General features: G+C 46.3%; 1 long non-coding RNA gene across 1 annotated transcript in view; it reads left to right on the forward strand.

Moving 5' to 3' along the window:
• LOC145533346 (uncharacterized) overlaps positions 1 to 21,988 on the forward strand; it is a 34,142-nt gene extending 12,154 nt beyond the window's left edge. Inside the window, exons 2-10 of the long non-coding RNA XR_014074010.1 lie at positions 10,476 to 10,563; positions 12,772 to 13,016; positions 13,300 to 13,448; positions 13,527 to 13,638; positions 15,552 to 15,675; positions 16,292 to 16,491; positions 19,328 to 19,384; positions 20,944 to 21,022; positions 21,330 to 21,988. This is a non-coding gene — a long non-coding RNA (uncharacterized LOC145533346). The remainder of the gene's footprint in view (positions 1 to 10,475; positions 10,564 to 12,771; positions 13,017 to 13,299; positions 13,449 to 13,526; positions 13,639 to 15,551; positions 15,676 to 16,291; positions 16,492 to 19,327; positions 19,385 to 20,943; positions 21,023 to 21,329) is intronic.
• The last annotated feature ends 597 nt before the right edge of the window (positions 21,989 to 22,585 follow it).

The following is a 22,585-nucleotide window of genomic DNA, read 5'->3' on the forward strand; positions in this document are numbered from 1 at the left end:
TTGGGCAAACTGCCTAGCAACTTCAGTTGGCAACTTGACCCTGGAAAATTCCTTAATTAAAAATAATGCTATTAATAACTAGGCGTATATGTGCTGATAAATAAACTAGCTGAAAATAAGATTTTTGAGACTCAAGGGAAGGGTTAATTTTTTGCTTTGCCTGGGAAGTCTGGGTGCATCTCCTCTTTTCTAAAGAAGAGGACAGTAAAGACAAGTAGCCCAGGGATCAGCTCATTAAGGTGCTTAATAAATGCTTCATGAATTAGTGAGTAGCAAGATAGACACATTTTCGAGATATGGAGGCAATTAATGAAAAAAGAAACCAGGAGGAGGACAGTGGGGTTTCCCAACTTGGGACCTGGGGTGGCGCTGGGGCTCTCATCATCAATACCCTTTGTGTAGTGACCGTTCCAGGACAGGGGGTGTCAGATATGGGATGAGCTAAAACAGAACCAAGGGATTAACGGAGCAGGTTGACCTTGGGTGTCCCTGAGAGCTGGGGAGTCAATGTCAACTGGGGAAGGAGGAAGCTAAGTTTGTCCTCGACTACAAAATTTCATGCCATGAACTCCACAGACATCTGGGGGATGCTCAGTTTCCTTTAAGGGGTCTATAAAGTCAAAACTATTTTCATAATTACACGAAGACAGTGTTTATCTTGCCCTGGGATGATGTTTGCACTGATGGTCAGGAGCTGTGGTGGTGAGCATTCCGGACCTCTGGCATGGAGTACTGAAGTTACTATCTTCATCTCTAGGCACTTCTGCGAAGTGAAGCCATGCCAGTTTCACTTAAGGATTTCCTTGAGGGAGCAGTAAAAGTGTTAATTGTATTACATTGTGCCTTATGCATGCTCTGATAAAAGTATTGGGTGTGATGACTTCAGTTCAGTTCAGTTCAGTCGCTCAGTCGTGTCCGACTCTTTGCGACCCCATGAGCTGCAGCATGCCAGGCCTCCCTGTCCAACACCAACTCCCAGAGCCCACCCAAACTCATGTCCATTGAGTCGGTGATGCCATCCAACCATCTCATCCTCTATCATCCCCTTCTGACTTGGGAAGCACAAAACACTTGTGCTCAAACCAGAGCTTGAGGGTTTTCTCGAGGAAAAGTTTCCTGAGGGTGTTTGAGTTGCCAGATGAACTGTCTTCTTTTTTTCATAGAAACAGCATTTTTCCTTGAAAGAATATCTGACAGGTCAACCATGTTTTTTCAGACCTGGGTACCACGTAGAGGTGTTGTTGTTGCTCAGTGTGTAAGTCATGTCTGGCTCTTTGCAACACCATGAACTTCAGCACGCTAGGCTTCCCTGCCTACAGTATGAGCAAATTTCAGACTCGCACTGTACTTCCCCTTTGAGAAACAAGCACTTAGTGATTTTTGGTTTAGTGTCAGAGAAGAATGTCCACAACCACCCAAAGAGACTATTAAAATACCTCTCCCTTTTCCAACTAAATGTCTGTGTAAGGATGCCTTTTTTCCATGTATTTCTCCCAACGTAACATCTCACAACAAACTGAATGCAGAGCAGATGCAAGTTCCCCACTATCAGATGACTAACTCTCTTATGAAGCAGTATTACGCTTTCCAAAGTTGGCCTTTCACTTGAGCCGACTTGGTCCACAGTTATCTCTTTCTGATAGGATTTCTTTGAAAACCATGAATGGAAGTCAAGTCACTCCAATGCCTGACACTTTCTACAAAGTCACCTACGACTTATTTGTGTAGATTGGATTTTCAAAGGGTAAGACAGATTGAGCTCTAGGCTATTATCTGTTAGTTCATACCTGAACTAAACATACCATACCTGCAAAGTTCACATGGTTTCTTCTAGGATGAGTCAGCTGGGCCTACATCTGAGAGTCATTCAATTATAGCGTTGTGACTTCACAGTAAGCTTTCAGGATGGATTTAGGACCTTTGCACACCTCCTTCATAACAGTTTCTGTCCATTGGAATTGCCACCTTATGTGAAGTTGGGAGGTGATTGAATTTTCTGGCTTTGGAATAAGATGTGTGTGCCTGTGTTTCGTTGCTCAGTTGTCTCCAACTTTTTGTGAATCCACAGACTGTAGCCCACCATGCTCCTCTGTCTACAGTATTTCCCAGGCAAGAATACTGAAATTGATTGCTGTTTCCTTCTTCAGGGGATCTTCCCAGACCAGGAATTGAACTCATGTCTCCTGTATTGGTTCTCTGAACTCCTGTATTGGCAGGAGGATTCTTTACTACTGAACCACCCTGGAATAAGATCAGTCAGTCAGTTCAGTCGCTCAGTCGTGTCCGACTCTTTGTGACCTCATGAATCGCAGCAAGCCAGGCCTCCCTGTCCATCACCAACTCCCGGAGTTTACCCACCCCATGTCCGTCGAGTTGGTGATGCCATCCAACTATCTCATCCTCTGTTGTCCCCTTCTCTTCCTGCCTCCAATCCTTCCCAGCATTAAGGTCTTTTCCAATGAGTCAACTCTTCTCATGAGGTGGCCAAAGTATTGGAGTTTCAGCTTCAACATCAGTCCTTCCAATGAGCTGATCTCCTTTAGGATGGACTGGTTGGATCTTCTTGCAGTCCAAGGGACTCTCAAGAGTCTTCTCCAACACCACAGTTCAAAAGCATCAGTTCTTCAGTGCTCAGCTTTCTTCACCGTCCAACTCTCACATCCATACATGACCACTGGAAAAACCATAGCCTTGACTAGATGGACTTTTGTTGGCAAGGTAATGTCTCTGCTTTTAAATATGCTATCTAGGTTGGTCATAACCTTCCTTCCAAGGAGTAAGCATCTTTTAATTTCATGGCTGCAATCACCATCAGCAGTGATTTTGGAGCCCAAAAAAATAAAGTCTGACACTGTTTCCATTGTTTCCCCATCTAATTCCCATGAAGTGATGGGACCAGATGCCATGATCTTAGTTTTCTGAACGTTGAGCTTTAAGCCAACTTTTTCACTCTCCTCTTTTGCTTTCATCAAGAGGCTCTTTAGTTCTTCTTCACTTTCTGCCATAAGGGTGGTGTCATCCGCATATCTGAGGTTATTGATATTTCTCCCGGCAATCTTGATTCCAGCTTGTGTTTCTTCCAGCCCAGCATTTCTCATGATGTACTCTGCATATAAGTTAAATAAGCAGGGTGACAATATACAGCCTTGACGTACTCCTTTTCCTATTTGGAACCAGTCTGTTGATAGCTAGAGTTAAATTTTGAAACATTCAGTCATGACTTCTTCTGTTCAAGCTGCTTTACTTAAGCTCTAAGCCTAGTTTCTCCATTTGTGAAAAAGGGAATGGTGACTGACCTGACCAGTAGTCCTGTCCCAAGGTTTTGGTGTGATGAAGCCTATAAACAAAATGTATATATATATACTCATAAAGTATGTATGTTTATATATTTATTTATGTACATTTTACATATATTTATGTGTTTATGTGCATATATCACACACTTTAAGAGGCGACAGAGGATGAGATGGTTGGATGGCATCATTGACTCAATGGACATGATACTTCTGTACCCTTTCACTGTGAGGTTCTGGAAGGTGGTACCATGTCTTAGATGCTTGATATGATCTCCTGGAGAAGGAAATGGCAACCCACTCCAGTATTCTTGCTTGGAAAATCCCATGGACGGAGAAGCCTGGTTACAGTCCATGGGGTTGCAAAGAGTCAGACATGACTGAGCGACTTCACTTTCACTTCCTTTTCATATGACTTGACCCAAAGCAAGTCCTCAGCAACGGTTTATTGGGAGGATTTTCTTCAATGGGAGGAGAGTTTCACTGTGTACATTAAGACATCTATTCTCAGAATAAAACCCCTCTCCCTCCTTCCTCCAGGAGGAGTGGATGCTTTCCCTACACTCTGTGTGGTCACTACCAACAGCTCCAACATCACCTTGATGGGTGGCAGGGCAGAAGCAAGGCAGCCTCTGGTGGGAGTGGCCATGAGAGGTGGCATGATTTGCCAGGGAAGGAGACACAGAAAGGCGGCCTCCACAAGGCCTGGTGACTTGGTGCCTGTCCGAGCATGTCCACTGTGAGGCCTCCTGATTAATTTCCATTTTGATCTGTCAACTGAACTTCAGAATGGGGAGTGAAGAAAGCAAAACTCAGCGGCAATCTGATTGACCAGGATACGTAGACATATGTGTGTGGCTTTCTGTGCATGTGTGTATACAGGAGGCTGTGTGCATGCGGTGGGGGGTCTGGTCAGTGTCAAGCACAGGACTCACCCAGGATTGCCCTTTAAGGTGGGAATCTCTGCAAAGACCATGGACATGGGGGTTAAATGTGGCCTGGAACCCATCACTTACCACGGCACAGACTTGGAAAATGACTTCCTCTGCCCTGGACTGAATTCACTCACAACCAAGTCAAGAGGTTGAACCTCTGACCCTGACAGCCCAGAGACTGTAAGATTTCACGCTCTCTCCCCACGTATTTGTTCCCTCTGCCAAAAAAGAAAAAGAAAAAAAAACAAAAAACAAATCTGTGCTTCGCTTAGGAGAGATTTAATTTGAAAAGACACTTGCAAAAAAGAGGAAGATGGTCTGGTGGTAATCCCTGAAGGCCTCTCAGAGGTCGGAGAGATGGGAAGGGATAAGCTGCACGCGCAGGAATGTGTCTTTAGTGGTCAAGCAGGGCGCTGTGCCATGTCAGGCTGAGGGTAGGGCAGGGACCAGGGAGAAAGAGGCTTAACCATCTCTGTTACAGAGGCCAAACCAGGAGTCTACACTTAGGGTTGCACTAACTCTAACACTAGTCAAGGTTTGCTTCTTTCTGATACAACAGGTCTTGGGGAGCTGGGAGGGGGTACTGAGGTCCAGGAGCCAGGGCCTGTCCACCTCCCCACCTTTCCTTCTGGGCATGACCTTTGCCTTCATGTCAGGAAAATCCTTCTGGCACATGTGTCCATCATCCTTGTATTCCAGGCAGGGTACAGCTTTGTCATTTTATTCAAGAAGTGACATCCTTCCTGCAGACTGGACTTATGAGCAAAACCCCTTGGTTAGAATTATGTCACCTGGTCTCTCCTGGCTGCATGGAGTTCTGGAAAACTGAACAAAGCATAAAGTGACCCTTCTTATCCTTGACTATGGAAGCCTTGTCTTTAAAAATCTAGTGAATTTACTCTACAAGGCTGTGTTTGTTTTAATATGAGAATGATAGATTAGGTACTCCCCAATTAAATAAGCTTTTTTCTCCCTCCAGCACGGGGTTAACATTGAGGGCAGCCTTGTGCATGGGTGACCTTGAGAACTGCTGGGCACAAGCCCTTGGAGACTCACTTTCTTGGACCCTCCCAAGATGTGCCAGGCAATTATCACTTTATAAACTCACAGTTAATTAGACTTCATAGCATTGAAAACATGAACCCTGGGAGATCTGAATTTAGAAATGCTATGGATTTTCAGTCCAGAGAAAAGCCTGTGTTTGGAGAAAAATAGGTTAAAAATATAATCGTGGCTGAAAGTGCCCTAAAGAGAAATATTGATTATTGCTTGATACATCCAATTACCAGGAATCTCAGGATTTTCATAAACAAAAGCTGTGATTGAAAAGAACACCATTGGGCTTCCACATGCTTGTGTGCTGTAGACTGGGGTGAGGGGTAGGAGGTGGGGAGGGAAGGGCTGCTGTCTCTTTGGTGTGGGAGAGATGGTCTCCTTCGCATGAAGACAGAACTGCTGGCCCTTCTACCTCTCCCTGAGGGACAGAGCCACTCAGACCCAGCAGAGCATCTTGTTCCTTCTCGCACTCATGCACCCACCTGATGCATCACTGCTGAGCCCTCCTATTCATCAGATACTTACCCAGGAGCTGAGCATGGGCAATGTGAGAGAAAGACACAGCAGGCAAATACACAAACTACTTTTAGAAAATGATGAGCACCACGGTTTATTAATAAATAAAACTGGATAATTATTGCGGCAAAAAGTGATTCTGGGTGTCAACGTCAGCCGGGAAGGCCCGGGAAGACTTCTCTGAATAAATGATATTTAAACTGGATCCTATGCAAGGAAGGGAAAGGCCACTTAATGTCAGAAAGAGAGGATGGCAAGTGCCAATGTCCTGCAGGCTGCTGGAGGAGGTCCTGCAAGGCCGACTGGGCACAGGAAACAAACAGTGGGTGGAGGGAGATGAAATCAGAGAGAGGGGAAGAAGTCAGATTAGATAGGACCATTCAGGTGATGTTGACAAATTTAGATTTTATTTTAAACATGCAGAGTGGCCCTTCTATGAAATGCTTATCAATTTAGTCTGAATTCTGTTCTCTGCAGCCACAGAGAGCTCTTATCCTCCACATTGCTGCTTGAAAGTAAATGCACACCCCTGCCCCGTGAGCCCTTTTCTCAGTCCTGCAAATATTCCTGCTGGTGTTCTGGCATCTTGCTACTCTCACTGCTCCTTTCCAGCTGGTGACCCTGAACCGGTCACTGTCCTCACTATTCCTGTCGGAAGGCGCTGTCTGGACGTGTGCTCACCCTCCCTCTTACTTTCTCAGTCATCACTGGATCCTGCATGGTTCGCATGCACTAATCTCAGCTCCTCTGAAGTCACTGATTTGTTGGGTTCAGGCCTGTACTTAGGAGCAAAGCGCTGAACGTCTGAGGCTCTCTTCCTGCTGAACATTCAGATTCTTGCAGTTATTTCCAAGCTTTTGTAATTCTACTGAATTCAGAAAAGAACAAAACTCACAAAAATCCTCATAATAAAAAAAAATAGGGAAGGAAAGAACATGTCTGTACCAAGCTGTTGAGAGCACTGGTGTGGTAAGACTTTTGCCTGGGAGAGGTTCGGGTGGATCCCTTTTTATCCAAATGAGGTCAACCTTTGCTTTTCTCTTCCTTAACCAGCTGCCTGCTCACTTGTGGGTTCTCCTGGTGCCTGTGATGAGAAGTGTATTCCAGTGTAATTACAGAGATGACAGGTCAGGGCATACAGGTGAGAAGAGCAGACATCAGGAACAACCACCTGCTCAGGGCTGGTTGCCTCAAGGCTCAGCTCTGAACCTGATTGAACTGAAGGACCAGAATCTCATCCTGGGAACCCGTCTTGAGGGTTTTTGTTAGTGAAGCCAAGAGTGGCCTTTCCTGCCCGTAAAGCTGAAGTCCCTTACATGATATAAATTGAGAAAATCATAACTGCCACTGATCGAGCTCTCGCCATGCCCGCAGGGGACCAAGTGAGGTGCTCACATCTGTGGTTTCATCTCCACACAGTGAAAGGGTAGGAACTGTACTCCACGTTCACAGAGAGGATCTCAAGGGGGTGAAGTGTCAGGAGTCAAATCTTGACAGTCTTTTCTGAGATCCTGGCTCCCTGAGTCCTTGCCCATGTGCTGTATTCCTCCCAAGAACGAGCAATGTCCCAGCTGATGCTGCTCCAGGGACCTGGAGCTGGGCACAAGCTCTCAGGAACAAGCCACAGCCACGGGTCCTCATCAGTCCATCAGGTGCTGAAGGCTTCTGCATCCTGTTACCATAGATACCGCTCCTCACCTCACATAGAAATATTTCTGCATGCTGCCTGGAAAGCAGTGCTCCAGCTGTATCAGCTGATGGCTTTCTCTTTATTAGAGAGAAAAGAAAATGTTAAAATAAAAACATTCTGAGGAATCATACACATTTGACTTTTAGCTCTGTGCCTAGGGTTCATTTTTCTTTAATTTTTAAATTTTATATTATAGTTGATTCACAATATTGTGTTAGTCTCAGCTTTACAGCAAAGTGATTTAGTTATGCATATACATATGTCTATTCTTTTTCAGCTTCTTTTCTCATATAGATTATTATAGAGTATTGAGGAGAATTCCCTGTGCTATACAGTGGGTCTTTGTTGATTATCTATTGCACATACAGTAATGTGTGTATGTTAATCCCAACCTCCCTATTCATCCCTCCCCACCCACTCCTTTCCCCCATGGCAACCACACTCCCGTCCTCTAACTCTGTGAGTCTTTTTCTATTCTGTAAACAAGTTTACCTGCATCATTTTTTTAAGAGTCCACATATAAATGATATCATATGGTATTTGTCTTTCTCTAACTTACTTCACACAGTATAACAGTCTCTAGATCCATCCATGTTGCTGCAAATGGCATTATTTCATTCTTTTTTATGGGTGAGAAATACTCCATTGTATAGGTACACTTGGGTCTTCCCGGTCGCACACTGGTAAAGAATATGCCTGCCAATCCAGGAGACGCAGGGGACGCAGGTTTGATCCCTGGGTCAGGAAGATCCCCTGGGGTAGGAAATGGCAATACACTCCAGTATTCTTGCCTAGGAAATTCCATGGACAGAGGAACCTGGTGGGCTATAGTCCATGGGGTTGCAAAAGAGTTGGACACAGCTGAGCGACTGAGCCCCACCACCATCATATATACCTTAGGTCTTCTTTATCCATTTCTTCTGTTGATGGACACTTAGGTTGCTTTCATGTCTTGCCTATTGTAAATAGTGGTGCAATAAACACTGGATGTCTAGGGTTAATTTTAATATAAAGGCAGCTCCATATGGAGTGAGACATCTGAACTCTGACTTCCAGGTACACTGCAGTACCAGGGTGATGGGTGGAAAGTGCCATGGAGTTGTGGCCTCCTGGACAAGAGGCAGGACAAGCCCACCCATGCACACCCTCCTCTCAGGCTGGCAGTGGACAGCAGCCCAGCAGGTCAGCTGGGACGGTCTATCACCCTGGAGGGTGCCTGGCCTCAGCTGGGGGGCTGGCCGGTGGACACACCAGCAGTCTGGGGACGGTTTTGCTGATGAAAGTGATGGCATTTGTGAGTGGTCCCCAGAATCTGCTCCATCCACCTGCTGCGAGGGCTCAAGACATGGCAGAGAGCTGGAGAGCGAAGGGGAGCCCAGTGAAGGTCCGGCTTGTGACGCACCCCCTGGCTGTGCTCTGAGGGCTCTGAGCATCCTTGGTGGCCATTGGAACTACCTGGAGCAATTTAGGGACTCTGAGGCGGGATGAGTCCAGGTCTGAAGTTAGAGTTGCCAACTTGGAGATATTTTTTCTTAAGCTCTAATTTAGATACAGTAAATCACAACCTTTTTGGTATGCAGTTCTGTGAGTTCTGACAAATGCCTACAGTCACATAAGAAGCACAGTCAAGATATGGGATATTCCTACCCTCTCCCTCCCCAGCCCCTGGCAACCACGGCTCTGGTCTATTTCCTGTCCCTAATGGTTTACCTCTTCATATAAATTGAATCACATTGTTTGCAGTATTTTGAGGCTGGATCTTTCCAGGGAGCACCAGCCATCTGAGATTCTTCCGTGTGGTTGAATACATCAAGAATTCTTTCTTTTTAGTGCTGATGAACGTTCCATCAATTTGTCTACCAATTGCCCAGTTCAGGGACCCTGGGTTTGTTTCCAGTTTGGGGTGATTTTTAGATGAAACTTCCATCCCTGGTTTCATGGATTTGATCTTTGTGTGAACAAAGGTCTCTATTTTCACTTTGCTAAGTTTCTAAGGTTGGGGTTGGGGTTGGGGATCATAGCTCAGTTCAGTTCAGTCGCTCAGTCCGACTCATATGGTAAGTTCAAATTTATAAGAAGCGTGCATCTGTTGTCCGGGGTGTTTGTGCCATTTTTCATCCTGCTGGCGAAAGATTAGAGTTCCTGTTGCTCCACATCCTTGCCAGCATCTAGTGTTGCCAGTTTTTAACAATCGGACAGTTCTAATAGGATGTGGTGGTGTTGTCGTGATTTGTAATTTTCATTCCCCTAAAGACTAATGATGTTGAGCATCTTTTAGATGCTTACCTTCTCTTTGCAGATATTCTTCCATGAGTTTCCATGTATTTTTTAAAAGATTTTTTTTTTTATGTGGACCATTTTTAAAGTCTTTATTGAATTTGTTACAATATTGCTTCTGTTGTTTCTGTTTTGGTCTTTTGGCCGCACAAAAGGAAGGATCTTAACTCCCCTAACCAAGGATTGAACCCTCACCTCCTGCCCTGGTAGGTGAAGTCTCAACCGCTGGACTGCCAGGGAAGTACCTGAGCTTCCATTTAAACTTTTGTTTTGCTGGCTTCTATTTGCCTTCTGTATTGAAGGGCCTCCAAAGATTTTATGGTGGGGAAAAAAAATACAAGGAAAATGACATATCCTGATGATACAGATGGGAGGACAGGTAGAAGGGGGCCTTTCAATGTTGCGTTTGGTAGTTTTTCCAAAATTCTGGATTCAGGTCTCTGCATCCAGTTCCTTTTAGGGTAATGGCGATCGTGGGGCAGGCAGCTCCCCCAACAAAGACCCAGATGGTGGCCACTGTCAACTCTGTTCTCTGCATTGTGTTTAGAGTAAGTCACCAGTGTCTGACCCTTGCTGTCTGTGCAGCAGATGACAGAGCTTTAATCATGCCAACTGACTTCATGATATTTATGCTATCAGCAAATAGCTATATTTGTTGGTTAATAAACACTTGTTGCACGTATATAAAATTCTGTCTCTGCCCTCTAGGATCTGTGTTGGGTTTGGAAAGTCAACCTCTATGTATTCAGAGAAATAAAAACAAGATCTGTGACGCTGACTGTGGAAAGTGCACCAGGTAGGATTCTACAGGTGGTAGGGGTTTATGGAGGTTACGAGGGTCTACTTGGGGGAGACAGGGCTTGAGCTGGGTATAGCCAGAAGATAGGCAGAGAATCCAAGCTGAGAAGGGCAGGTGTGAACCAGGTATATTAGGGAGACAGCCTTGGGGAAACCAGGTGGCCTGGGCAGCATATGGAGGGGGCTGGGCAGCTGAAATTACAAAGGGAAGAGAGAAGAAGGCTGAGTGATAGGGGTTCCCTGTCTCCAGAAGCAGGGAACTGGTCTCAGTTTGATCAGGTTCATATTCTCCAAGTGCTGTACCAGTTTTGGTAACAGACTGGCTGAGGTCACAGGGGTCATCTCAGAAAATACATCTAGTGGATAACGTGCCCAGCTGTCAGATTTCTAGTAGTAGGCAGACATCATTCCAACAGGAAACGTCTAACATTTCATCAGATAAATCAGTTCAAACCAAGAATTTTGCAATGTCAGGCAAAAAAAAGAGGAAAATTTTCCAGGCTTAACCAGTAACGTGGCTTTAACACAGAACTCCCATTCATTGATATAACTATTGTAGAACTTTTCCTTATATTGCATGCTTTGAGACGTTCATTCCAATATGTCACAGTTAAATCATTTTTCCTTTATATTTTTTGGCCACTTCTCTAGTTCCTGAAATACCTCCTCCTTAGTTTCTTTTATTGAACAAGCGATCTATATGCACATTGATTCAATTGCAGCAGAAACAGTGCTACTTTCAAGTGGGTTGTGGAAACAAAATCTATTTGTCAAGACTCAATTCATGGTCTAGCTGGTGACGATGTCTCCTGGGAGTCTCTCTGTGAGGGATTTGTGAACAAGTCTATGGCGGGGTGTTTACCTCTCGTCACCCAGGCTGCACAATTGAGAAACACATAAGAACAGGGCCAGAAATGAGGCACAACATTGACTCTTGCCCCAAACTCCGTTGGTAAAATGGCTGCAACCTCATTCCCCTGTCCTGTGGTTCATGGGATCCTGGTGTGTTACCACGCTGTGGTCACAGGATATTTGCCTTCTGTGGGTTCAGTGGGTTCCTGGGTTCCATGTACCCATTCTGAGGTCACATTGAAAGCTTTGCTTCCTGAGACCCAGAGAAGCCCAAGACAAGACAGACCCAGCTGGCTCTGGATGCTGGCTTACAAGGATAGTCCTATAGTTGAATTATTACTATGGGTCCCAGAAATGAAGGTGGCTCAGTGGTAAAGAACCTGCCTTCCAGTGCAGGAGATGCAAGGTCAATCCCTGGGTCAGGAAGATCCTTTTGGGGGGAAATGGCAACCCACTCTAATATTCTTGCCTGGGAAATCCAATGGACAGAGGAGCCTGGTGGGCTACAGTTCATGGGGTCACAAAGAGTTGGACACAACTAAGTACACATGTACCTAGAAATGAAAACACAGACATGGAGCAGATTCAAGGCAACCCAGGAGTACTGAGTAAAGTTTCAGAGGGCATTTCTGGAGCTCTTAAAATTCATGCTTCAGAGAACCCCTATCATTTATATTTCCAAAGGACTAGTCCATTAACCCTGGTGGCTCAGACAATAAAGAATCTGCTTGCAGTGCAGGAGATTCAGATTTGATTCCTGGGTCAGGAAGATCCCCTGGAAGAAGGGAATGGCAACTCACTCCAGTATTCTTGCCAGGAGAATTCCATAGACAAATGAACCCTGGCTACAGTTCATGGGGTCACAGAGTCAGACATGACTGAGTGACTAACGCTTTCACTTTCAGCCCGTTAACTGATGAATAACCATCCCTGTGGGCTTCTGTATTTGTGCAGTGAGAGTTTCAGAGCTGGCTGGCTGTCCCTATGTCATCTTCCATGTTGACTTTTGCCTCAGACAGAGGTCTGGGAAGTCACTCCTTTAACTGGCTCCATGAATCCCACTGAGGTCGTCTTCGGGATGTCATGGTTTTTCCACTTGCCTCCGCATCCCACAGTCAACATGATCGTGTGTTTCTAGAGCACCCTTCCAATGCTCCCTTAGACCAGGACTTGGCAAACGTTGATGCTCCGATAAAATCCACCCAATGCTTGTTTTGCAGACAAGATTTTATTAGAATGTGGCCATGCCCTTGTGTGTAGGAATCATCTGCTGCTCCCCAGGCAGCGCTGAGCAGTTCCGGCTGGGACAGCTGGCCGGGAAAGCCTAAATCGTTTCCTCTCTGGCCCTTTGCAGAATCAACTCGCCGACGTGCTTCAGACAGCAGGAGCACCTGACTGTGGCGGATGTTCAGAGCCCTACCTTCAGGAGCTCTGTGCACGCCCACCTGGGTGGGGGAAGGGCTGGCGGGCTCTAGGTGGGGAGTCTGGGGACCAGTTGGGGTTTTGCTCCATCTCGTCTCCGTGGTGCCTCCGGACCCCAGATCACTCCTTTATAAATGCCTACTCCCTGTGATTTCTCCCGTTACGCATGTCACTCTGGTAAGTGATGGCTGAGGGCCTCTGGGACGTTTCCTGGGGTTTAAACGTTCTTAGGAAGAACCAGAGGCTTCCTTACCCTGTGATGCCTCCCCGTAACCCCTCTCCCCCCAGGCTCCTGGCTTTCTCTTTATTGGCATCCTTGTGAGATTCATAGTTGTATGAAATTGCATGAAATGTGTAGTGCATGTGATTAGCTCTGCTGCTGGCTATAAGCAGGTATTTGTGTGCCTGTTTATATATATATACACACACATGGTGATTTTGAATTTAATGATTTTTGCAGGTAAGCCAGCTACAGCTGGAGGGAGTGTGCAGTCACCACAGTGAAGCGCAGCAGATTTCCGGGCAGCCTGCTTCTGCTCTGTCTCATTCCACTGCCCAGTGATCCAGCAGCCTCCACATGGAGAGGCTTAATTGGGAAAGAAAGAGGAGGTTTGGAGCAGGTCATTTCTATTCCAAAGGCAGTCCTCATTTCTGCTCATGCTAACTGATTCCTTTCCCCTGTCCCAGCGAGGTGAGTGAAGGGCACGCAGATCAGGAAGACTCTCAGACCACCCCAATCACAGGCAGTTTCTTGGTCCGGAGCCCATCCTCCCAGTGGTCTTGAGCTATGAAGAGCCAGGTCAGTGTGTCCCAAACTCACGTTATTATGAGAATCATTTGCAATGCAGGTGAGACATGTGTGGGTCCCTCCCTGGAGAGTCTGAATCAGTCTGGGTCGGGGGCTCTGGAGCCTACCTTTCATTCCACATTTCTGGGAATTTTTATGATGTGGCAGGTTTGGGGTGAAAGTGGAAGTGTTAGTCACTCACTCCTGTCCAACCCTTTGTGACCCCATGGACTGTAGCCTGCCAGACTCTTCTGTCCATGGGATTCTCTAGGCAGAATACTAGAGTGGGTAGCCATTCTTTCCACCAGGGGATCTTCCTGGCCCAGGGATGGAACCTGGGTCTCCTGCATTGCAGGCAGATTCTTTACCATCTGAGCCAGCAGGGAAGCCCAGTGAATCATAAGGGCAGCTGACGTATTTTCTGTGCTCACCTCATAGCCCATCTACCCTCTAAGAAGGGGTAGCACCCTCCTTAGAAAGAAGGAAATAGAGGCTTCCTGATGGATCTCTAGGCAAGGCCCCTGTGGGGATGGATGTGAGAGGAGGTGTGGAAGCAGGTGCACAGTGAGGGGTGCTCATTCACTCACTCCTTCACTCGTTCATTCAAGCTGCAACATCTGTGTACATATATCTTTTTCTGGATTCATACCCATACCTGATCTATACTAGGTATCTGTATCCATATCTTTATCCACATCAGTATCTGAATCTGTATCAAACCCGGATCCACATTATATCCTTCTCTCTATTTATAATTAAGCACGGATGTGCCAGGCACGGGGGATCCTCATTTGCTGATTGGGGAGGTTCCTGACTTCATGGAACTTGCAGACAACTGGGAAGTCAGACACGTAGCACCCAGTAGTGTAGACCATGATCCCATCAGAGTCTGGGTAGGGTTTTAAGCACAGAAGTGGTTAAAGGAGATGGTTCTTCAGGGCTTATCTTCAGAGTGGAAACACATCTTCAATTGTATTTATTTTCCCAAAATATCCAAACTCGTCAAATCTACAAAGTCAGACCCCAGTGCCTTAAGCCACTCTTGCTATGGTCTTTTCCAAGTTGAGAAAAAAAAAAAATCCTTCATCTTGTCATGCTGTGCTGTTCAAAATTGACAGGTGTGATGGGGATGTGTAACTTTCGGGGGATCCGTTATGGGATGTCACACCATACGGCCAATTTTCTTTCTTTCTAAAATAATTTTATTTATTTATTTTTGACTGTGCTGGGTCTTCATTGCTGTGAGGGTGTTTTCTCTAGTTGTGGCAAGCAGGGACTACTGTAGTTGCGGTGCCCGACTTCTCATTACAGTGGCTTCTTTTGTTGTGGAACAGGGGCTCTAGGGCACCTGGGCTTCAGTCGTTGCAGCAGGTGGGCTCAGTAATGCGGCTCTCAGGCTCTAGAGCACAGGTTCAGTTGCTCTGCGGCAGGTGGAATCTTCCCGGACCAGGGATCACACCCGGATTCCCTACATTGGTAGGTGGACTGTTTACCACTGAGCCACCAGGGAAGTCCCCACACAATTTTCAATTATGACAAATCACTTAATCAGAGTCTCCAGCCTACAACACATATTTAATTTATGTCTTGGGCCTGCAATGCAGATTTAATTTAGGGTCTCTGTTTTAATCTGTAAATTAAATAATGAGGGGCTTTGTGGTGGCTCATGCACATTAGCACAGAGGAACTCTCCTGGTCCTTCGAGAATCCCTGCTGCTCTCATGAGACCCACACAAAGCTACAGTGATCCCTGTATGTTTCTAAGACATCTTCCAAGTGCGGAGAAGCTCATGGAAGGTGTGCAGTGAGGATGTGATAAATGGGAATCTGTGAACCTTCCTTTCCTGAGTGATATGCCTTTCTTTCTCATCTCTGAAACGTTCTCTTCCCTTAAAGATTTTTTTTCTCTCCTTTCACTTTTGCAGAGGCATCCATGTTACAACTGACACTGAGATTGCCTGAAAAATTATCTTGACCATCAAGACAAATGTGAAAATGGGTTTAAGATGGAACTTCTGTACATGGTTAAAATGTGAATCATTTGGAAATGTGAGTTTCACAAGGCAATGCAGTTAAGTATCTAACCTTTCAAATGCCAGCAACTCGCTCTTATAGCTCCAGGCAGATGTGGTTCTTGAGTTAGGATCAGGAACACAGGTTATGCCAAGGGGACTACCCTGCCTGTCGCACTGCTGTGAGGCAGCTCATAATGGAATTTAACATCAAAGTGAAGGGCTTGACCTGCCCATCCAGTCCTGCACCTCCAGGCTGAAGCCACCTGCCTGTATGCGAGGAGCAGTGGTTAGAGATCAAACAAAGAGAATCATTTTATCAGGGCATTTTACCCTTGTTTTATTGTGACAGAAGAAAACACACGATAAACTGTTTGTAATCCAGTTGTCCTACTTGTCACCATTGTGAAACAGTAACGGAACTACTTACCCAGAAAGACAAGCACATATAAGACACACAATGCAAAGTTCGTGTCCTCTGCTTGCCTAAAATCCTTTTCCTTAAGTGGGACTCTTATTAAGAGCTTGGGTGTTTTTGGTTTGTTTTAGTGGTTCTTTCTAGAAATGAATGTCTATATATATTTTTCTTTTTTTCAAAACCTGGCCTGGAGAGTATCCCATATCCCGTGTCAATACCTCTTTTCATTGCTAAGGGCTGCGTGGAGTGTCCATGTTCACAGCTGCACTTCTCCAGTCCATTACTGACAAGCTCTGAGGGATTATTCTGCATCTCGTGGCTGTAAGGATGCTGCCTAAACTTCCCCAGTGGACAGTTGCCAGGAGAGAGTCCTTGCAAAGGGCTGGATGTATCAGAGGATTCGTGTGGATTAACATTGTAGAGATGCCAGGCAAGGTGTGTGTGGGGCTCCTGTGCCTAGGTTGTTGTTCAGTCGCTCAGTCATATCTGACTCTTTACAATCCCATGGACTGTAGCATGCCAGGCTTCCTTGTCCTTCACCATCTCCCAGAGTTTGCTTATATTCATGTCCATTGAATCGGAGATGCTATCCAACCATCTCATCCTCTGTCGCCCCCTTCTCCTTTTACCTTCAATCTTTCCCAGTGTCATGGCCTTTTCCAATCAGTTGGCTCTTCACATCAAGTGGCCGAAGTATTGGCATTCAGCTTCTGCATCAGTCCTTCCAGTGAATATTCAGGATTGATTTCCTTTTGGGGGAGCTCCTAACTGTGAGGGAACGTGGGGCTCTTGGCAAAGTGTTTGTAGAAGAGCTGGAAAGGAACCATGTTCAAGCTGCTCACTGGCGTCACCAGCCTGTCTCCAGCCAGCACTAGCTGTTTCCCAGCCTAGGGGCATGTTCTCCGGCACAACTGGGGGAGGGTCCCAGCAGCTGCAAAATTAAGCACCTGCATGGAAGTGGGGACCCAATGTGACCCGAGATGCATCTACTTGGTGGTTGTATGACTGGAATAGCAGATCAATCTTCTGAAAAATAGATGCAATTTAATCAACAATAAAGGGTGATTGGAATGACCATATATGACCCTTCAGAAAAATAGAGTAAGAGGATGATAGTGAAAGGGATGCTGAAGAAAATACTGATGCTGTGGGAGGAAGGAGTGGGAGGAGGAAGGAGGGCCAGGATCGAGGATGCTGTGGCAGGCCTTGCTCCCTCAGAAACAACCTCCGAGCCCAGGAGTGAGACGTCTGTCTGTCTGTGGCCTCATTAGAGTCAGGCTGTTAATGACGTGAGTTAGGGCCAGTCCTGGAAACAACAGGAAACACAGAAGTGCCTGGAGAGGGAGAGGCACATTTACAAAGGCTCGAGATGCCCTGACTGAATCCTCCTTGGCCTCTTCTGAAAGCTGGGGGTGGATTGGCAGAGGATCCCTTTCGGCCTTGTGGGTAATTACCCAAATTTGGATCTCTTTGCTTCAAGGTATTTTTTTAGGGAGCTCAGGAGAGAAGCAAGTGCCAGAGACGTTTCCATCATCACCAAGCTGATCGTTTATATAATTTTCAGGATCTTTCATCTGGGAAAGTGAGCAGGAGGAACCTTTTCAGGACATGGTAGGGGTGCGGTGTGGCACAGAGCCTGCAGCCCTTGGGTTCCTATCCTCTTCACATTGGATTCTTTCTTTGAAGCTCTTCCCTCAAGATCTGCAGTTATGCCTCTGCTTTTGTTACCATGTATTTAAAATTTTATGCCAATGCTTCTGCTATGCAGTGTGTCTCATGTGCTGAGGTTGGCCATCCAGGACTCTCAGGACCCCCAATAGTAGGAGGTGGGCACCTTGGACTTGCAGCTAGAGGCTGGAGGTAGACCCCCAGCTCCACAGTGGCCAGCCCAAGGTCCTGTGACCTCTCTGTACTGGAGGTAGTGATTTTCCTGCTTTGTTTACCCCCAGGGTCATTGTGATAACCAGGGAGGTAGGATGTGTGCAGAAAGTTCAGTGAGTGCTTAGTTGCTCAATTGTGCCCAACTCTGTGCTGTCCCATGAACTGTGACCCACCAGGCTCCTCTGTCTATGGGATTCTCCAGGCAAGAGTACTGGAGTGGGTTGCCATTTCCTTCTCCAGGAGATCTTCCTGACCTAGGGATCGAACTTTCATCTCTTGCATCTCCTGTACTGGCAGGTAGACTCTTTACCTCTGAGCCACCAGGAAAGAATCTGCCTGCCAACACAGGAAACACAAGAGATGCAGGTTCAGAGATTATGAATATTATACAAATGTGAAATAAGAATATTCTTCCAGTTTGACAGATCTACTCAAGATTACAGAGCTACTCAGGGCTAGAAACCAGTCCAGATTCCAGGTCTGTTCATCTTGGAGCCTATCCTCAGGGCAGTCAGGAAGGTGAGGAGTGGAGTCAGAAGGGCTGGACAAGGCACAGATGGGAATGTGGTCTTAGTTGGAGACTCTGGAGACAGTCTGCTCTCACCCGAGCCTTCAAGCAGGACATGCACCCTGGACCTGGCCCATGGTCAGGGACCACCTGTCAGCCAGTTATCTCCACTCCTGGGAGGCAAGGAGGTCCATGTCAGGTAGCTGCCATTGCCAAGACCAAGCCTTCTGAGATGGGGGTGTCTGAGGCCGTCAGCAGCCACAGTTCCAGCACTGGGGTGTGCACTAGCCCATTATAGTGGTCTGGATGGGGTCCAACAGCACCCATTACCCCCTGAATTGTTTTTCACCAGGATATACAACATAAACCATATGCTGTAACAGTTCATACAGGGTTTAATAATCCAGTACAGAATATAATCTGCAGTGAGAAAGGAAAAAGCCAAAGCCATTTTCTCTGTTTAATTATTTCCTCCTTGATGGAAATCCATTAATAAAGTTCATGGAGGGGACTCCCCCGGTGATCCAGTGGCTGAGACTCCATACTCCCAATGCAGGGGGCCTGGGTTCGATCCCTGGTCAGAGAACTAGATCCCATGTGCCATAACTAACAGTTTGTATTCTGCAAATAAAACCCAGAACAGCCACATAAATACATACATGTTTCTTTTAAAAAAAGAAAAAGAATGCAAAATTATGAGGTGTTGAGAGGGCCGTCTCCTTGAAAATTCTTAGGCTAAATATAATTTGTTATTATTGTTGTTGCTGTACTCAGTCATGTCTGACTCTTTGTGACCCAATGGACGATAACCCACCAGACTCCTCTGTCCATGGGATTTCCCAGGCATGAATACTGGAGTGGGTTTGTCATTTCCTTCTCCAGGGGATCTTCCCAACCCAGGGACTGAACCAGCATCTCTTGTGTCTCCTCCATTTACAGGTGGGTTCTTTATCACTAGACCATATAAAAGAAATCTTTATTCCTATCCTGAAGAGCCTAAAATCTGGTCAGCCATGCATGCAAGGCATTTCTTAGATTGTGTGCTGAGGGCTCAGATACTCTGGGCTCCAGTGATAGGATAGATTATTATTCCTGTGAGTTGTTCATGGAAGGTTAATGAAGCTGGAATTGGGCCTCAGATCAGGGCGCAGATGCGAGCACCATGCAAGAGGGAATGTGCAACAACACCTAGGAACATCCTCCTTGCACCTACTACTTCCTCCTTCCTTTAACTTCTCTGGCTTGGGTGTGAGAAGTCCTCCATTCTCTGTTTTCCTACTTTGAATCAATATGAAAGGATTATCCTATTCTATCAGGAAGCTCATGAATCGTAGTCCTTTGGGGAATAGAGGCGAGAAGTACAATCTGATTAGAGACAAAACCAGAGCAACAGTTTGTCAAGCAGTTGGCTTGCAGGTGGTCCCTGATATGTGGGGATGCGTGGAGAAGGCCGCCCAGCACTGCTTCTAGCTCACCCCTGTGTTATCTCATCTCTGTGGGAAGGCTTATGAGTCCTGAGAAGAAGAGAAGGGGGTTTGTGGAGAAGCAGATCAGGGGGAGGGGGGAGAGAAGAGGCCTGATTCTGGTTTGTTTGTGAAGGACACTGTACTTCCCCCGATTCACGCATGTCCACAGAGCCCTCCTCACACGTGGAGCTGGGATGAAGGGACCTCAACATGCCTATATGCGTGGACATCCTCTCCTCTGACAGGAGAGTCTTATTGCGGGGGGTGTCTCATTCTCTCAGCCCTGCTCCGTCTCACACACATGTGCTGCTCTGTGTGTGACACGGGCGTGGATGACACCATGAGGTGGAGTGGCTGACACAGAGACCTCAGAGCTGGTCCCTGAGCTCATGAAAATCACCATTGCAGACACTCCTGCCCAGCTGGTTTTACATCAGGCACTCTTTAAAGTGTGTTTAGGTTCACACTTTAAATCTCATGAAACCCTTGTCAAGTAGGACTCACTGTGACCCCCGCACCATGTGAACAGGAGATGGTAGATGAGTCCCCAACGCACGTCACAGCTGATCAGCAGCAGAGCTGAATTAGGACTCAGATGGCTGGCCTGGAGGCCAGGCCTACAATCCCTGGACTTCACTGTAAATGGGGAAAAAAAAGTGTTCCAAGAAGAGCTCCACTTTCTTAAGAGGAACAAAAACAAGCGAACACAAGACCAAGTGGTGTTCTCAGTTCCTGGAAAGAGGCCAGTTGCTCCTCGGCCTCCAGGGCGGGGCTCAGCTTCCTGCACCTGCGGGTCTTCCTGCCTCAGGAGGGACAATGAGGACAGCATCTGAGACATGTTCAGGGTCAGGGTGGATGGGAACGGATACGAGAAGGAGGGACCCGAAATCCAGGGGGCCTTGGGAGTTCTGGCTGCTGACCTCCTGCAGAGTCACCCTGGAAAGGGTGCTTCCGGGACATGCTGAGCTCACCCCCACCTGAGGCTTGAGGAGGGGTCAGCCCGCACCCACTTCTCCCTCTGCTTCGTCCTAGGGCCACCCCCACCCCGTTTCTGCTCTTTCTCCCATAACCAGAGCCACCTGACCTGATCTCTCTCACACCAAGTCTGCAGGTGAGCTGATGGCCGGCTGGGCCACCCCCGCCACCTCCCACCCTGGCCACCACCACCACAGCCTTGCGGAGCCCTCGGCTCCCTCTGGGCTCAGCTTCGGTTCCTTTCACTCTCACTCAAGACTGTCTCAGTGGCTCTCCATCTCTCTGGGACCTCCTCCCGGTCCTGTGACCCTCTGTTTCCTTTGGTGTCTGGCTAAGTCTATAGGGCGGCTGAACCCCATCATAGCTCATGCTCTGAAAATGCTCATTAGAGCATCATAATGCTCATCAGAGCATCAGTAATGCTCATCATTACCCTCTTCCAGCAGCTGTTATCCCAGCTGATAAGAAAATCCCACTGGAAAACCCAAGTCAAGGAGAATTCCTGTCTTCCGGCATCTTACAATCTTCTAAATAAGAGGACAAGTTCAAGTGAGTGTCATCACTTCCCAACAGAGAGACCCTTGGGATTGTGTCTCTCCTCCATCCTCCTGGAGCCTGACACATGGACCTGAGACAAAGAAAATTTGAAATGGAACTGAATTTGGTTTGTTAATAGAAGCACAGGTCTTGAAGACTTTGAGAAGGATCAGATTCTCATTTCTCTGCTATCTTCTCTGTGAGTCTTCTTAGGAACACAGCCTTGATGAGTACTTACACTTTTACCACAAAAATGTGTTCAAGGGTAAGCCAGATATTAAGTGAAACACTCTGTTGACCCTTGAAAAATGTCTCCAGCTTCCAAACAGGAATCCATAAAATCATGACAGAATTACCAGGTAGCCCCATTGAAGTGATGGAGGAAGAAAGAAAGAGACATGATTATGGAGAGAATTAAGTGTTACCAAGTTCAGTTTTAATCCTGGTCTAGGTGCAAACAGTGCAAGGATATGGACACTGTTTTATAATTGATGCAGTGTGCGAAAAGTTATCTGTAAAGGAAATTGTGCAAAAGACAGTAAATTAAGCAAAGCTGCCCCATAAATTTGGATTAAGTCTTACATTGGTTTTAATATTTAATACATCATCATGAATCACATTTTCCTAAACCATGAGAGCTTTAAGAATCTGCTAGAGATGGTGATGGTGATGGTGATGATTTTTCTTCCATTAAAACCTTCCTTTCCATAAAGCATAGAGTCAGTTGCATTTTATTTTACTCTATTATAAAAATAAAATCTCATTGACCACTGATGTTGCTGGATTTAGTCCAAGGCACAGAGGACAACTTCAGTTCATATGTTACCAGAAGAGCTCAAATTATATGCCAGAAGGATCAAGTGCGCATGCTCATTCCCTCTTGATTTATTCTGTGATTCTAAAGAAAATTGGCTCGAGGGTCGATAATAAAATGTGATGTGGCAGGAGATGAACGTCTACAGAGCCAAGGGTTCAAAGACCAGAATGGAAAGTGGTTTGCGTCCTGTATTTCTCGAGGCAAACCTCACCATCTGTAAGCCACCAGCAGATACAGGCACGTTCTCAGCTGATTGAGTGGGTGCAGTGGTGTTGGTTCATGAACTCCCCAAATATGTATGAATTTGAACCTCATAAGTCACTTTAAGTTTAGATTAATGAATCC

The sequence above is a fragment of the Giraffa tippelskirchi genome, chromosome 13, assembly GCF_054371585.1.
Source record: "Giraffa tippelskirchi isolate mGirTip1 chromosome 13, T2T-mGirTip1v1.2.pri, whole genome shotgun sequence".
In the NCBI taxonomy this organism is placed as follows: domain Eukaryota; kingdom Metazoa; phylum Chordata; class Mammalia; order Artiodactyla; family Giraffidae; genus Giraffa; species Giraffa tippelskirchi.